The 17,846-nt window shown below is 46.9% G+C and overlaps 1 protein-coding gene across 3 annotated transcripts in view; it reads left to right on the forward strand.

Annotated features, from left to right (window-relative positions):
• MOCOS (molybdenum cofactor sulfurase) overlaps positions 1-17,846 on the forward strand; it is a 1,795,153-nt gene that overhangs the window by 166,099 nt on the left and 1,611,208 nt on the right. The gene's annotated exons all lie outside the window — the stretch shown is intronic.

Consider the following 17,846-nt stretch of genomic DNA (forward strand, 5'->3'; position numbering starts at 1 on the left):
ACCGATAAATCCCAAACAGGGATAGGTTTGATTACTGTAGGCTTTAATCTTGAGGCTCCCTTCAGGAATCTCTTGATAAGGGGGTCTTGAGAAACAGCTCTGTTGAGACAAGCAGAGATTGCTGAAATCTGCACTTTAAGGGTAGCGGGTGATAGCCCCTTGTCCAGACCGTCTTGTAGAAATTGGAGAATTATCGGGATGGAAGCTTCAGCGGATGTTTGCTGATGCCTAGTACACCAGGATGAAAAAATCTTCCAGATTCTGGAGTAGGCCTTATTGGTAGCTTCTGATCTGGAGTGCTCTAAGGTTCTCAAGACAGACCCTGATAGCCCTTCTATCCTTGGAAGGGACTGATCAACCTCCAGGCCGTCAGGTTGAACATTTGAAGATTCGAGGAGATCTGGGTGTCCCCCGACACCAGTACTCTCTCTGGGGGAAGCCTCAGAAATTGACCCCGACTCATCTGTAAGAGTTGGGTAAACCAAGCTCTTTTCGTCCAGTATGGGATAATGGCGATGACTGACGCTTGGTCCTGCCTGATTTTCATCAAGACCCTTGGTATCAAGGAAATTGGAGGGAAGATGTAGGCCAACCTGAACCTCCATGGGATTGACAGAGCATCTATAGCCACCGGGTTGTCCTCCCTGTAAAGGGAGCAATACCTCTCCACCTTGGTGTTGAACCTCGTTGCCATGAGATCAATCTCTGGCATGCTCCACCTGAGCGTTATCTCCTTGAAGACCTCTGAATGAAGTGACCATTTTCCGGTTGGAAGACCTCGGCTCAGGCGATCCGTGATCACATTGTGAACTCCGCGGATGTGAACGGCTGACAAGTGGGTGAGGTTCATTTCTGCCCAATCCAGTATCACCCCTATCTCTCTCAGGAGACTGTGACCTCGTGCCTCCCTGCTTGTTGATATATAGTACAGCGGTCATGCTGTCTGATTGTATCTTCACGGCCTTCCCTTGAATGCAGGGAGCAAAATGAAAAAGAGCTAGTCTGATCGCTCTGATCTCCAGGAGATTCGATGACAATAACCTCTCCTGAGGTGTCCAAGTTCCCTGGACTGTCTTGTCCTGAAGATGCGCACCCCAGCCTACTAGGGATGCATCTGAAGTAAGTATGATCCAAGAGGGCTGGATCAGGGACTTGCCGTCCTCGAGGTGGGACCACCACCTTAGAGAGGATCGGATTTTGTAAGACAGGGAGAGCACGGAATTGAGTCCCACTGGACTGTGATTCCACTTGTCTAGTACTTCCGACTGGAGCGGACGTAGATGCCATAATGCCCAAGGTACCGCTTCTGCGGTTGAAGACATTAGTCCCAACATCTTCATCCATGTTCGAATCGTTACCTGTTTTGGTACAGAGAGAGAACGGGCTGTTCGTTGCATGGATTGCCTTCTTTCGGGAGTGAGATGAATCGTCATCCTGACTGAATCCACCATGAACCCCAGGAACCTTACCAAGGTGGCTGGTTGAAGTTGGGATTTGTCCCAATTGATTATCCATCCCAACTGATGCAGGAATGTAACAGCCTGTTGGATGTGTTGGGACAGGATCGCTTGGGAAGGAGCTCTGAGGAGCCAGTCGTCCAGGTATGGAACTATGCTCAGGCCCTGAAGCCTTAGAGCGGCCACCACAGTGAAAGCGTGTGGGGCTGAAGAAATCCCAAACGGGAGGGCTACAAACTGAAAATGTCTTAGGACCCCCCGATGTTTACCGCGATCCTTAAGAATCTTCTGGACCCAGGATGGATGGGAATATGGAGATAAGCATCCTTGAGGTCTAAGGTTGCCAAGAAATCTTCCGGCAAAAGAAGATTGGTCACCGACTAGATAGTTTCCATACGGAACTTCTTTTGTTTTATGAAATGGTTGAAGAACCTCAAATCTATAATCATCCTCCAACCTCCGGTATTCTTGGGTTCCAGAAAAACTGGGGAGTAGATACCTGTTCTTCTCTCTTGGAGAGGAACCTCTTCTAAGGCCCCCTTCTGAAAGTATTCTAGCACGTAATTCTGTAGAATCTCTTGCTTGTTGCTGGGAAGAAGCCTTGTTTGGACGAACTTGTCCGGAGGCGGACTGCTCAAGTCCACAAGGTAGCCCTGAGAAATTATGCGCAGGACCCAACTGTCCTGGATATGATCCTGCCAACAAGGTAGAAAATGGTGTAGGCGACCGCCTACGGGAATGTGGGGAGAAGGGAGCCTGGGATTTCCAGTCAGACCGGCTAAATACCAAGAGCCTCGGGGAGGCCCGCAATCAGAGCGCCGAGGACTTCTTGGGGGGTCTAGAACCCCGAGAGGATTTTCCTCCTCTACGGGAGCCCCAATCCCTCTGGGCTCTAGGTTGAGGTTCCGACCTGGAACCAAACCTTTTGCCCCGACCACGAAAGGACTGCTGGGGAAGGGACTTGCCCTTCTTGTCCGACAGCCCTTCCATTATTTGGTCAAGCACCAAAGAGTTTGCCGGGTTCCTATGCCATGGCACAAAGATTGTGCTTCGAGGTTGTATAGGCCTTCCATGGTTTCAACCAAAGCGGACGCCTGCCCGCGGTTGAGAGAGCCATGGACTTAGATGCCAGCTTCAACTGTTGTGGAGCTGCGTCACACAGGAAGTCTATGGCAAGGCTGGCCGTTTTACATGAGGCCAGAATGTCGTCCCTAGAGACCCCCTGGTCTAGGTCAGACTGAATCTGGGCGAATCTTGTCTTTAGGAAATTCGCCACTTCAGAAGAAGAAATCGCGACTGAGGCGGAGGCCGAGGCTGAGGAATAAGCGCGTCTAAGGGCGCAATCCGCCTTCCGATCCATTGGAACTTTCAAACTTGACCCGTCGTCTGATGGGATTAGGGTCCTTCTTGATAGTTTCGAAATCGCCATGTCCACTTTTGGGACAGGCCCCCAGGAAGATACCTGATCTTCTTTGACTGGAAATACTGCCTTAAATCTTTTGGTCAACACTGGACCTTTCTCCGGCTTTCTCCATTCCGTCTTCAGAGACAGGAGAGAACTATCTGCTTTAAAGGCCCTAGGCCCCTTAGAGGCAGAAGATGAGGCTTCCCCCGGATCAACGTCCTGGTCCCCCGACCGGATGGATCTTAGTAGCGGAAAAAAATACGAAAAACCGTCCTCCTCCTCAGATGAAGAAGAGGCTGAACCGTCTCTCGCATCTTGAATCCCCGATACCTCCATCGCCCGATGGGGAGAGGGGGGACGACGGCGTTTAGAAACCAGGGCATGTTTCAACTCTTCTATAGGAGCGTTCACTTGGTTCATATTGGTCTCCATATAGCCCTTTACCCAATCGACAACATTATGGACCGTCGGCTCCTGCTGGGGGAGTGTCTTGGCCCTACAGGGTGGGCACCGGGAAAAGGCGTAGGTGTCCTCCAGCACGATCTGGCAGTCATGGCACTGCAGGTGGCGTCTCTTGCCAGAGGACTTCCTGCTGGGCTCTCGCACACCGTCCCCGGTAGAAGACATGGCTGAAAATAGAAGAGATATGAATTAAGCATAAATTTAAAGAAAAAAACAAAGACCTTTAACAGCAAGCTTCAGGATCTTTACCCAGAAGATCCTAGCAAGGTCAAAGAAAAAAAAAAAGAAGCTTATTAGCAATAACAGAGGATTGCAAGTAAACAGCACTCACAAACCAACACACACGGACAATCTCAAGGTTGACAGAAATCTGCGCTCCAGGAGACTGAACCTGGAGCCTCACCACGTTTAAATAGAGTGTTTGGGGCGCCAAAACAGAAGCTCCGCCCACTAAAGGGGCAGGGTAAACCTTTAAAGCCTACTTCCTTAGCCTTATATAAAAACATCCTCTGGGACCCCAGAGAGGGCCCCCTAAATCTGATAAAGGCGCAAAAAATGCCCTAAACCAACCCAAAACACGGAAATTACTCCCCAGCCGAAGCTGCTGCAATCGGCCGGAGAAAACCGGAAGTGACGTCACCTGACGTCACTTCCGCAAGATGGCGGCGCCCAGCAGAACATGCGGGATGCCGTTACCGCCGCTTCAGTCCTCGGAACGAGGTAAGGCCGAACGCTCCAGAGACTAAGGGAGCCTTGGACCTCAGGCGGCATAGAAGGAGCGGAAAAAGCGTTCCCAAAGGGAAATAAAAACACTCTCTCCACCGCTAGGGATGGAGGAGCAGACCACCCGTCCTGTTTTGTCCGCAGGACAGAAAAAAACACGATGTCCTGAGGGTCACGCCCCTCTTTATTGGGGGCAGGGAGGGTGTGTATATGTTCAGTTCTTTTATTTCATTAAAACTTCCACCTGTCCTAACCAGTCCACAGGGGCAGAATACCCCATCTGTGCCACTGGTTAGGACGTAAGGGAATGTTTGGCTCCTGAGACATAAGATGGTGGCTGCTTGCTGTACCAGCACAAGACTAGCAAGAACCAGGAACTACCCACAATACCCTGGGACTCCCATAATGCATAGAGAAAAACAGGCTGAATGAAATACATAAACTCATCAGTAGATGGTGCTGTTACCACACAATGTAATGCACATGAATTACAACACAGGTAAAAATGCAATGTCAACTGATAAACACACAAACAACTGGATCTATATCTAAGGACAGAACACCCACTTTCCAACAACCACTACATAATCTTTTCTGTAAGAAAACTGCTAGGTCAAAAGTACCCTTTCCACCACTTAAAATGTTCTTAAGGGGGTGCTCTTGCCGAAATGGGGTCACTTCTTGGGGTTTTTAATTTCTGGGGACCTCAGGAATTTATGTAATGCGACATGCCCCCAAAAATAAATGTCTGTTTTTCAGGCCTGCAAAAAACTGTTTTTGCATGTTGCCTCTAGAGACCTGCTGTCAGCCAATACAGCAGGCTACAAGCACATAGGGGGTGTTTGCAAAAAGGGGAGAAAATGGGGAACATATACTGGAGTGAATTTTCCCCTTTAACCCCTTGTTAAAGTGAAAAATTGGGGTCTGGTTGTAATTTGTCATTTTCACAAATGTGTGCTTTGAAATGCTTTCTCTAGCATTTCTGCCTTCTGTGAAACACCCTTTTGCTAAAAAGTACCCTTTCTACCACTTAAAATGTTCATACGGGGTGTTCTTTCTGAATTGGGGTCACTTCTTGTTTTTTTTTTTTTTATTTCTGGGGACCTCAGGAATTTATTTTATGCGACATGGCACCTAAAATCCTTGTCTGCCAATTCAGGCCTGTCAGCTAAATTATTATTTTGCCATTTGCCTGCTGTGTACCCATACAGCAGGTTACAAGCACATATGGGGTGTTTCCTAAATGGGGAGAAAATGGGGAACACATACAGGGGTGCATTTTCTCCTTTAACCCCTTGTGAAAGTGAAAATTTTGGATCTGCTAGTAATTTTTCAATTTCACAAATATGTGCTTTGAAATCCTTTAAAGGGGTATTCCCATCTTAGACAATGGGGGCATATCGCTAGGATATGCCCCTATTGTCTAATAGGTGCAGGTCCCACCGCTGGGACCCACACCTTTATCGAGAATGGAGCGGGGAGCTCTGTGGCTGTTGGACCACAGATTTCCCAGGGTCCGTCCACCACCAAGCGCTAATCCCCGCCTCTCCCATAGAAGTGAATGGAAGTGTGCCGCACATGCGCGGCCCATGCTCCTATTAATTTCTATGGGGCAGACGGCAAAAGCCGAGCCAGCGCTCTGCTATTTTCGGCGGCCCCATAGAAATGAATGGAGGGCGGCTGCGCATGCGCAGTGCGCCCTCCTTCACTTTCGGGGCTCTGTTCTCGATATACACTCACCTAAAGAATTATTAGGAACACCATACTAATACGGTGTTGGACCCCCTTTTGCCTTCAGAACTGCCTTAATTCTACGTGGCATTGATTCAACAAGGTGCTGATAGCATTCTTCAGAAATGTTGGCCCATATTGATAGGATAGCATCTTGCAGTTGGAGATTTGAGGGATGCACATCCAGGGCACGAAGCTCCCGTTCCACCACATCCCAAAGATGCTCTATTGGGTTGAGATCTGGTGACTGTGGGGGACATTTTAGTACAGTGAACTCATTGTCATGTTCAAGAAACCAATTTGAAATGATTCGAGCTTTGTGACATGGTGCATTAGCCTGCTGGAAGTAGCCATCAGAGGATGGATACATGTTCTCATTCTGTTTACGCCAAATTCAGACTCTACCATTTGAATGTCTCAACAGAAATCGAGACTCATCAGACCAGGCAACATTTTTCCAGTCTTCAACAGTCCAATTTTGGTGATCTCGTGCAAATTGTAGCCTCTTTTTCCTATTTGTAGTGGAGATGAGTGGTACCCGGTGGGGTCTTCTGCTGTTGTAGCCCATCCGCCTCAAGGTTGTGCGTGTTGTGGCTTCACAAATGCTTTGCTGCATACCTCGGTTGTAACGAGTGGTTATTTCAGTCAACGTTGCTCTTCTATCAGCTTGAATCAGTCGGCCCACTCTCCTCTGACCTCTAGCATCCACAAGGCATTTTTGCCCACATGACTGCTGCATACTGGATGTTTTTCCCTTTTCACACTATTCTTTGTAAACCCTAGAAATGGTTGTGCGTGAAAATCCCAGTAACTGAGCAGATTGTGAAATACTCAGACCGGCCCGTCTGGCACCCAACAACCATGCCACGCTCAAAATTGCTTAAATCACCTTTCTTTCCCATTCTGACATTCAGTTTGGAGTTCAGGAGATTGTCTTGACCAGGACCACCCCCCTAAATGCATTGAAGCAACTGCCATGTGATTGGTTGATTAAATAATTGCATTCATGAGAAATAGAACAGGTGTTCCTGATAATTCTTTAGGTGAGTGTAGTTGCGGGTCCCAGCGGTGGGACCCGCACCTATAAGACAATGGGGTCATATCCTAGCGATATGCCCCCATTGTCTGAGATGAGAAAACCCCTTTAACAAGTTATTCTGCCTTCTTTGAGACACCTGTTTCCTGAAATGTACCCTTTCTACCACTTAAAATGTTTGTACTGGGGTGCTCTTTCCAAATTGGGGTCACTTCTTGGGGTTTTTCATTTCTGGGGACCTCAGGAATGTATTTAATGTGACATGGCACCTAAAATCAATGTTTGCCAATTCAGGTCAGCAAAATCCATATTTAGCTGTTTGACTTTAGAGCCCTGCCATGAGCCCATACATCATTTTTCGAGCACATATGGGGTGTTAGCTTATTCGGGGGGAAATGGGGAACAAAATTTGGGGTGCGTTTTGTCCTGTTACCCCATGTGAAAGTGAAAAATGTTGGTGTAAAACAACTTTTTCTGGAAAAAATTAAATTTTTCATTTTCACAGCCAATCATTTCCTAATTTTGTGAAACGCCTGATGGGTCAAAGTGCTCGCTACACACAAAGTGCTCGCATATACGCGTCCTCTCGCGTGACGCGAGATTTCGGTCAGAGCCGGCCTGCGCATGCGCATCGCGGGCCGGCAAAAGTTAGAGGAGTATTTCGTCAGCAACCTACCAGCCAATGATCGTTGCTGGCAGGTTGCTGATTTAAAAAAAAAAATCGAATCACAAGCCATCTAACACCTTATATTTGTAAATATAAGGTGTTAAATAGCTTCTCTGCTCCTCTGCTGGTCCTTTTGGTCGGTTGGTTCCAGCAGAGGAGCAGACATCACTGTGAGTACCCACCAAACACCACACTTAGCCCCAGATAACCCTCCATCACCCCCATCACCCGAATTAACCCCTTGATCGCACCTGTCAATCACCTAGTGAAAGGGAAAAAAGTGATCAGTGTAAACTGTCACTTTTTTTTTTCACTGGTATTGACTGTTAGGTTTAGGATAGTTTAGGTCCCTTTGGTAGGTAGTTAGCGTCAGTTAGCGCCCAGCCCACCGCACCGCAGTCACTTATTCGCTGATTAGCGTATCGCTAATCAGTTTTTGTACTTTTAGGCTGGGTTCACACTTGAGCGTTTTACAGCGCGTTTGAACGCGCTGTAAAACGCTCAACACATGAAAACCAATGCTTCCCTATGGCCCTGGTTCTCACTTGAGCGTTTTACAGCGCGTTTGAACACGCTGAAAAACGCCCTACGCTCAAACAAGTTCTTGAGCTTCTTTGGGGCGTTTTGACGCGCGTTTGTGGCCATAGGACACTGCTGTCAATCACACAAACGCGCGTCAAACGCGCGTTTACTATTGCAAAAAACGTGCATAAAAACGTGCGACAAAAACGCGCATTAAACGCGCATATAAAATGCGCTCAAGTGTGAACCCAGCCTTATAGTACCAGGCCCCGTGTCGCTAGACCACAGGTTGTGCAGGATCCGTTTCAAGGGCAGCAGAGTGGGGCTGGCGCTGTCGGATTACGTGGTGAGGCATACACCAGCAGCGCAGCCCATCCTGGACCTATTACCAGCACTGCCGTACAACCTGGTGAAGTGGCGAGCACCAGAAGGGCAGTTGAAGCTGGTACGGTGACACGTGCAATAGTTACCCCGTCGCAGCCACCGCAAAGACAGGCCCGTAGAGCCCCTAGAGTCCGTGAGGTGCTGGCAAATCCTGATTGGCAGTCCCCAACTTCAGCCGCACCTGTAGTTCCCCCTTTCACCGCCCAGTCTGGAGTTCGGGTTGAGACAGCTCAGATCAGTTCGGCCCTGGGATTTTTTGAGCTGTTCTTGACTGCGGAGCACTTGGACTTAGTCGTGGCAAAAACAAATCGGTATGCCACTCAATTTATATCCGCCAACCCGGGAAGCTTTTATGCCCAGCCTTCCCGGTGGAAACCAGTCCAAGTTTCCGAATTTAAAATTTTTCTGGGCCTTCTCCTGAACATGGGTCTTACCAAAAAGCATGAATTGCGGTCATATTGGTCCACGAACCCGATTCATCACATGCCCATGTTCTCTGCTGCTATGTCCAGGACACGTTTTGAGACCATCCTGCGTTTCCTGCACTTTAGCGACAACAGCACCTCTCGTCCCAGATGCCACCCAGCTTTTGACCGACTCCACAAAATTCGGCCCCTCATAGACCACTTCAACCAGAAATTTGCAGATTTGTATACTCCTGAGCAAAACATCTGCGTAGACGAGTCCCTAATACATTTTACCGGGCGCCTTGGCTTCAAACAATACATCCCAAGCAAGCGCGCCCGGTATGGGGTCAAATTGTATATGCTCTGTGAAAGGGCCACAGGCTATACCCACAAATTTCGGATCTATGAGGGAACAGATCAGACCCTGGAGCCGGTCGGTTGCCCTGACTACCTGGGGAGCAGTGGGAAGACAGTCTGGGACTTGGTGTCACCCTTATTTGGCAAGGGGTACCATCTTTATGTGGACAATTTTTACACAAGTGTGCCCCTCTTCAGGCATTTGTTCCTAGAACAGATTGGCTGCTGTGGCACCGTGCGACCTAGTCGCGTGGGCTTCCCCCAACGGCTCGTTACCACCCGTCTTGCAAGGGGGGAGAGGGCTGCTTGTGTAACGAAGAACTGCTCGTGGTGAAATGGAGAGACAAGCGTGACGTTTACATGCTCTCCTCCATTCACACAGACACGACAATACAAATTGAAAGGGCAACCCGTGTCATTGAAAAGCCCCTCTCAATCCACGACTATAATGCGCTCATGGGAGGGGTGGACTTCAATGACCAGATGTTGGCTCCCTATTTAGTTTCCCGACGCACCAGGCGCTGGTATAAGAAGGTGTCTGTATATTTAATTCAATTGGCTCTGTATAATAGTTTTGTTCTCTACAGTAAGGCTGGGAGAACACGATCCTTCCTCAAATTCCAGGAAGAGATCATCGAGAACCTCCTGTATCCAGAAGGTTCCGTGGCCCCATCCACCAGTGTAGTTAACCGTCTACACGAGCGACATTTCCCCAGTGTCGTTGCTGGTACCTCAACCCAACCGCCACCCTGAAAAAAATGTTGTGTCTGTAGCAGGAGTGGAATAAGGCGTGACACCCGCTATTTCTGTCCTGACTGCCCTGACCACCCTGCCCTATGCTTAGGGGAGTGTTTCCGGAAGTACCACACACAGGTACACCTAGCATAGGGATTGCATCTCACAGGACAGGCACACAGGGCTATTAGGGCCCTTTTACTCACAGCTGCTGCAAACCTCTCCTTTCACCTGGGATAAAGTGCATAACGTACTTTGCCACATCTTTGGGCGCTTTGCGCTTTGCACATTGTCCCATGGGAAAGGAGAGGTTTGTTCTATAAAGGTAAAAAAAACTAAACAAAAAAAAAAATTACCGGTAAGTAAAAAAGTAAAAAAAAAGTTAATATGTTCTGTTCTGAAGTTAATAAATTTATTGCGTTGCAGCCTGGTTTTTTCTTTTTTGTTTTGTTTTTTTTACCTTCCAGGTGGACCAACCGATCGACTAGCTGCAGCACTGATGTGCATTCTGACAGAAGCATTGCGCTGCTGTCAGATTACACGCAAGTCGGTGTATGCGGCGCTGCAAGACGAGATTTCTCCTCTGCAGTAAAAGATACGTTTGCCGAGGCATATGAGCTGAGGAGGTGGCGGTGTTCATATACTTTGGCAAACACTTTGTATATATATTAAAAAAAAAATCCGGGCAAGGATTTATTCATCCACATCGATTGATGTGAATGGAGAAATCTGGTTTGCCAGGGCATACGAGCTAAGTGGGTATGGATGTTGGGCGGAGCTCCTATGTCCTGGCAGACGCCTTTCCCCTCCTTTTTCTTTTTTTGGCAGAGATTTTTTCATCCACATTGATCGATGCGAATGAAGAAATCTGTGCCGTTCATTTTTTTTTTCAGCCCAGAGGCTGAACGGAAAAAAAAATCTCATTACCCGTATGCTCAATATAAGGAGAATAGCAGAAACTCCTAATGCTGGGCATACATGTAATGATTGCGGAGACCCTCAAATGCCAGGGCAGTACAAACACCCCACAAATGACCCCAATTTGGAAAGAAGACACCCCAAGGTATTTGCTGAGGGGCTTATTGAGTCCATGAAAGATTGAAATTTTTGTCCCAAGTTAGCGGAAAGGGAGACTTTGTGAGAAAAAAAAATAAAAATTCAATTTCCGCTAACTTGTGCCAAAAAAATTTTTTTTCTATGAACTCGCCATGCCCCTCATTGAATACCTTGGGGTGTCTTCTTTCCAAAATGGGGTCACTTGTGGGGTATTTATACTGCCCTGGCATTTTAGGGGCCCCAAAGCGTGAGAAGAAGTCTGGTATCCAAATGTCTAAAAATGCCCTCCTAAAAGGAATTTGTGCCCCTTTGCCCAACTAGGCTGCAAAAAAGTGTCACACATGTGGTATCTCCGTATTCAGGAGAAGTTTGGGAATGTGTTTTGGGGTGTCATTTTACATATACCCATGCTGGGTAAGATAAATATCTTGGTCAAATGCCAACTTTGTATAAAAAAATGGGAAAAGTTGTCTTTTGCCAAGATATTTCTCTCATCCAGCATGGGTATATGTAAAATGACACCCCAAAACACATTCCCCAACTTCTCCTGAATACGGAGATACCACATGTGTGACACTTTTTTGCAGCCTAGGTGGGCAAAGGGGCCCATATTCCAAAGAGCACCTTTCGGATTTCACAGGTCATTTACCTACTTACCACACATTTGGGCCCCTAGAATGCCAGGGCAGTATAACTACCCCACAAGTGACCCCATTTTGGAAAGAAGACACCGCAAGGTATTCCGTGAGGGGCATGGCGAGTTCCTAGAATTTTTTATTTTTTGTCACAAGTTAGTGGAAAATGATGATTTTTTTTTTTTCTTACAAAGTCTCATATTCCCTTTCCTGGATGTCTCTATATCCAGGAGAGGCAGTGATGAGCTTTCTACAACCATCTTTAGAAAGCCCACCTCCACCAATTCAGTCCTTCATTGGAGCAGTAGCCACCCTACCCCCCTAAAAAGGGGTATTCCGTGTGGCCAATATCTACGCCTTAGGCGTAACTGCTCCGAGGGATCTGAATTTAAAAAGAGGGCCAATGACCTAAGGACCAGGTTTCTTAATAGGGGGTACCCCGATGATGTACTTAGACAGGCCTACCACAGGGCGACTGGTACGGCCCGTTCGGACCTCCTGGTGCCTAGGGTGAAACCGCCCCAGGACCAGAAGATCCGACTTCTGGGTACTTTTGATGGCTGTGCTGACAGGATAAGAGGGATCCTTGGTAAGCATTGGCCCATCTTGATGATGGACCCCGATATTAAAGAAGCTGTACATGACTACCCTTAAATTACATTTAGAAGGGGCAGCAACTTGAAGGATCTCCTTGTTCACAGCCATTTTACACCTGTCCCTAGGCAAGGCACATGGCTTGACCGTAGGCCAATAGGCTGTTTCAGGTGTAGTGGCTGTGTAGCCTGTGGGCTCATTCAACCAGGCAAAACCTTTTACAGCTTCAATTTGTTAAAAACATTCCCCATCAGAGATTTTATCAATTGCAAGACACAGGGCGTCATTTATAAGATCACCTGCGCCTGCGGTTTGGAATACGTGGGAAAAACAAAACGTGAACTGCGCAGAAGCCTTGGTGAGCATCTTAGCGATATTGCCAATAACAGGGACACAGCAGTGTCGAGGCATGTACACGATCATCACCAGGGGAATCCAAATTGCCTCAAGGCAATAGGAATTGAGCAAGTTGTTCGTCCGGCCCGTGGTGGAGACTGGGACCGCACGCTACTCCAGAGGGAATCCCGCTGGATCTTTACGCTGGGCACAGTCTCACCCACGGGGCTTAATGAACAGCTCAATTTAGGCTGCTTTATATAGCCCAATGATTGATCACCCACTGAATATCTCTAGGGTGCCCTCTATTGCTCCCATATATATTCATAATTACATTTTTGTATTCAAGTATATACCATTTCCCTCCCCCTCCCCCCATCCTCGTTTACCTGTCCCTTCCTTCTATTTTACCATCTCCCCTTATGCCCCTCTTACATGTGTCCATATACTGCCAACACAGTCTTGATTCATATATTACTTTATCTTCTTGCCATCTAATACCATGTCCATATTGAGCGCAGCAACATATCCGGAGCTGTGCGGCCCGACGATGCCTGGGAACAGCATCCCGTTGGCTTGGCTACCGTCGCGTCATCTCGCGTGTATTTGCGAGATGGGACGTGATGACGTCATCTCTGTCATACGTCCACCTTCCTGCCTTCCTCTCTCTGTGCGCTGTATCGCTCCGCGCATGCGCGGGCGTCCACAAGTCGCTCGGACAGAGGTGGGCGTGTTCTAGCCAAGCCTCACTCTGAGGCTGGCTTTCACTTCAAAAGGTAGCGCTTCTAAATTGCTACCCAGGCTACATCGGCCCATGCGTCTCAGTGAGCTGTTAGGAGAGGGGCTCCATATCTTGTTTCCCCTTTCCCTTCATAGCTCAATCGCCCACTTAGATCCATATCTGGATTGTGGTGTTTCTTGTCTCTGTGCAGAGCGCACTTTTGACATTATTGTCAGTGCACCCAGCACAGGTTCAGCCCAAGCTCCCATGTTTCCCCTGATGAGCTTGTTACTCATCCTTCCCCAGCGAAACATGCATGTAGGGACTAGGTAAGCAAAGGGCTTTTCTAGGGCGCATAAATTCCAGGGTGAGGTTCCTGTAGGTGACTGGTGGTGGGTTTCCATCATCCGGTCACATAGGCGAGTGTAGGGCTCTAGGGTAATTCTAGGGCCAGCCAGTTCTACGGACCACCCTGCGTCACGCAAATGCCGTCAACAACGGTGTGAATATCTATCAACACCGGCCGGTCATTTGCTGATCCTGGAGTACCCCATCTGAGCGGTAGGACCAACCGGTTATTATCCTGGTGCCGCCGAGCATCTTATATTTTTGTATTTCTGGTTCTGGCACTATTTACATCTGTTTGGTAAACCGCCGTGGTGCTCCGCTTGTGTATATTTATATAAATTGTTTATATCTCTTATCTTGGGACCTATTTTTCTAAATATCTTAATTAAACGTTAAGTTTTATTCTGACCACTTACCATACAATTCTTCTGTTTGACTCAGGTGGTCACCCTCATTATCTAAATTGTCAGTTTGTACAAAGTCTCATATTCCACTAACTTGTGACAAAAAATAAAAACTTCCATGTACTCACTATGCCCATCAGCGAATACCTTGGGGTGTCTTATTTCCAAAATGGGGTCACTTGTGGGGTAGTTATACTGCCCTGGCATTCTAGGGGCCCAAATGTGTGGTAAGGAGTTTGAAATCAAATTCTGTAAAAAATGACCAGTGAAATCCGAAAAGTGCTCTTTGGAATGTGGGCCCCTTTGCCCACCTAGGCTGCAAAAAAGTGTCACACATGTGGTATCTCCGTATTCAGGAGAAGTTGGGGAATGTGTTTTGGGGTGTCATTTTACATATACCCATGCTGGGTGAGAGAAATATCTTGGTAAAAGACAACTTTTCCAATTTTTTTTATACAAAGTTGGCATTTGACCAAGATATTTATCTCATGTAAAATGACACCCCAAAACACATTGCCCAACTTCTCCTGAATACGGAGATACCAGATGTGTGACACTTTTTTGCAGCCTAGGTGGGCAAAGGGGCCCATATTCCAAAGAGCACCTTTCGGATTTCACTGGTCATTTTTTACAGAATTTGATTTCAAACTCCTTACCACACATTTGGGCCCCTAGAATGCCAGGGCAGTATAACTACCCCACAAGTGACCCCATTTTGGAAAGAAGACACCCCAAGGTATTCCATGAGGGGCATGGCGAGTTCCTAGAATTTTTTATTTTTTGTCACAAGTTAGTGGAAAATGATGATTTTTTTTTTTCTTACAAAGTCTCATATTCCACTAACTTGTGACAAAAAATAAAAACTTCCATGAACTCACTATGCCCATCAGCGATAACGCTATAACTTTTACCCAAACCATTTTTTTTTTACCCAAACATTTTTTTTTTATTAAAGACATGTAGAACAATAAATTTAGAGCAAAATTTATATATGGATCTAGTTTTTTTTGCAAAATTTTACAACTGAAAGTGAAAAATGTCATTTTTTTGCAAAAAAATCGTTAAATTTCGATTAATAACAAAAAAAGTAAAAATGTCAGCAGCAATGAAATACCACCAAATGAAAGCTCTATTAGTGAGAAGAAAAGGAGGTAAAATTCATTTGGGTGGTAAGTTGCATGACCGAGCAATAAACGGTGAAAGTAGTGTAGGTCAGAAGTGTAAAAAGTGGCCTGGTCTTTCAGGGTGTTTAAGCCATAGGGGCTGAGGTGGTTAATGGGTGTAGTTTCCGGAATGGGTTCACTTTTTGGGGGTTTCCTCTGTAAGGCCACCTCAGGGTGTGTTCAATTGCAAGATGGCGCCTGTCAGTTATTCCTGTGAAATCTGCCTTATAGTAGCCATTTGGTGCTCCTTTCCTTCTGACCCCTGTGGTACGCCCATATAGCAGTATACAATCACATATAGGGTATTGCTGTAATCAGGAGAAAATGGGAAATAAATTAGGGTGTGCATTTTCTCCAGTTCCTCTTGTAAAAGTGAAAACTTTTGGCCTAAAGTCAATTTTTTGGGATAAAATTTTTATTTTTCATTTTTACAGCCAATTCCATGAAACACCTTTGAGGACAACATTCTCACTACACCTTGAAATATTCCTTGAGGGGTGTAGTTGCAAGAATGGGGTCACTTTTTGGGGGTTTCCACTCTAGGGGTAGAGATGTCCCGAACTATTCGCTGGCGAATAGTTCCCGGCGAACATAGCTTGTTCGTGTTCGCCGCGGCGGGCGAACATATGCGATGTTCGGTCCGCCCCCTATTCGTCATCATTGTGTAAACTTTGACCCTGTACCTCACAGTCAGCAGACACATTCCAGCCAATCAGCAGCAGACCCTCCCTCCCAGACCCTCCCCCCTCCTGGACAGCATCCATTTTAGATTCATTCGGAAGCTGCATTCTTAGTGAGAGGAGGGACAGTGTATCTGCTGGTGATTTAATAGGGAAATCGATAGCTAGGCTAGTGTATTCAGTGTCCACTCCAGTCCTGAAAGTTTCTTCAGATCTGCTGTAAGGACAGCATCCTGACAGCACCCCAAAAAGCCCTTTTTAGGGCTAGTACATCAGTCTGCTTTTTTTTTTTTTCCTGTGTAATCTAATTGCAGTTGCCTGCCAGCGTGTGTGAGCTGTAAGTTTGCTGGACCAAGGAAGTCCAAGAGGAACGGACAAGGTAAAGGGCGCAGAACCACAACCAATGGTCAGAAAGATTTTGATTTAATCAGAGACAACGCGTTTCGGGGTACATGACCCCTTTATCAAGTCTGATGGAAAACAGAGGAGGCCGCTCGCTTCCCATCACGTGGGGCGTCTGGTACGCTGTATGCCAGTGTGTGTGTCAGGCTCACAGCGTATAATGTGCCCTCTTGCCCAGTGCCACCACTCATATCTGGTGTCACAGTAGCTTGCATAAAAAAAAAAAAAAAAAAAAAAAAAATTTTTTTTGGGACTGTAATAGAATAGCAGTCAGTTGCCTGCAAGCATCTGTGTTTCAGGCCCTGCAAGTGCAGAGTGTCACCAGTGCAACTCCTATCTGGTGTCAGAGTATATTACATTTAAAATAAAAACAACAATTTTGACTATAATAGAATAGCAGTCAATTGCCTGCAAGCGTGTGTGTTTCAGGCCCTGCAAGTGCAGAGTGTCACCAGTGCAACTCCTATCTGGTGTCAGAGTATATTACATTTAAAATAAAAAATAATTTTGACTGTAATAGAATAGCAGTCAGTTGCCTGCAAGCGTGTGTGTCAGGCCTACAGCGTCTACTCTGCCAACTTCTGCCAGTGCACAGTGCCACTCATATCTGGTGTCACAGTAGCTTGCACGCATGGTACAACTAAACTAATCTAAAAAAAATGACAGGCAGAGGCAGGCCACCCCGCAGGGGCCATCGTGGTCATGGTGCTGTGATTCCCTTTGGCCCTAGATTAATGCCCAGTGTTCAGAGGCCACGTACCCTGAACTCGAAAACACAGGACACCCAATCTTCTACAGCTTCCGCTCGGAACCTTGACGCACCATCCTCCTCCAGCTCAGCTTCGGGCACCTCTCAAGTTACCACTCGCCCGCCTGCCGCCACCACCAACACTAGCACCACAGCCGCTTCACTTGATCTGTCAGAGGAGTTATTTACACATCAGTTGGAAGAAATGAGTGATGCGCAACCATTATTGCAAGAGGATGTAGATAACAGGGATATGTCTCAGTCAGGCAGCATTACCAGGGCCGTCTTTAATATTGATTGGACCCTGGGCAAGAATTTACTTGGGCCCCCTGGATCCCGCCTTCCCACACCTTAAAAAAAAGCGTAAATCTTATACTCACCTGTTTCCTTTCACTGGCGCTCACTAGCTGCTGGTACGGCGAGGAATGGTGCAACGCAGACGTGCACACCTCACCGCGTCCTGGCACAGGCGGGCGTGATGACCTCATCACGCCTGCCTGCGCTGGGATTTCACTACCAAATAGACCTCAGGCCTGTAGCCTATGACAAGTCTTGTCGCCATCTGCAAATTTTAAGGCGCATTGGCGACCATTTTGGTCGCCATCTGGAGCGCTGTATTGCATCAGTGACATGAACACTCTCCACATATAATGTTATATTACATCAGTGACATCACCGCTCTCCACATATAATGTTATATTACATCAGTGACATCACCGCTCTCCACATATAATGTTATATTACATCAGTGACATCACCGCTCTCCACATATAAGTGATATTTTACATCAGTGACATCACCGCTGTCCACATATAAGCGATATATTACATCAGTGACATCACCGCTCTCCACATATATGTGATGAGCGGTGAT

This window comes from Bufo bufo, chromosome 5 (assembly GCF_905171765.1).
Source record: "Bufo bufo chromosome 5, aBufBuf1.1, whole genome shotgun sequence".
Lineage (NCBI taxonomy): Eukaryota > Metazoa > Chordata > Amphibia > Anura > Bufonidae > Bufo > Bufo bufo.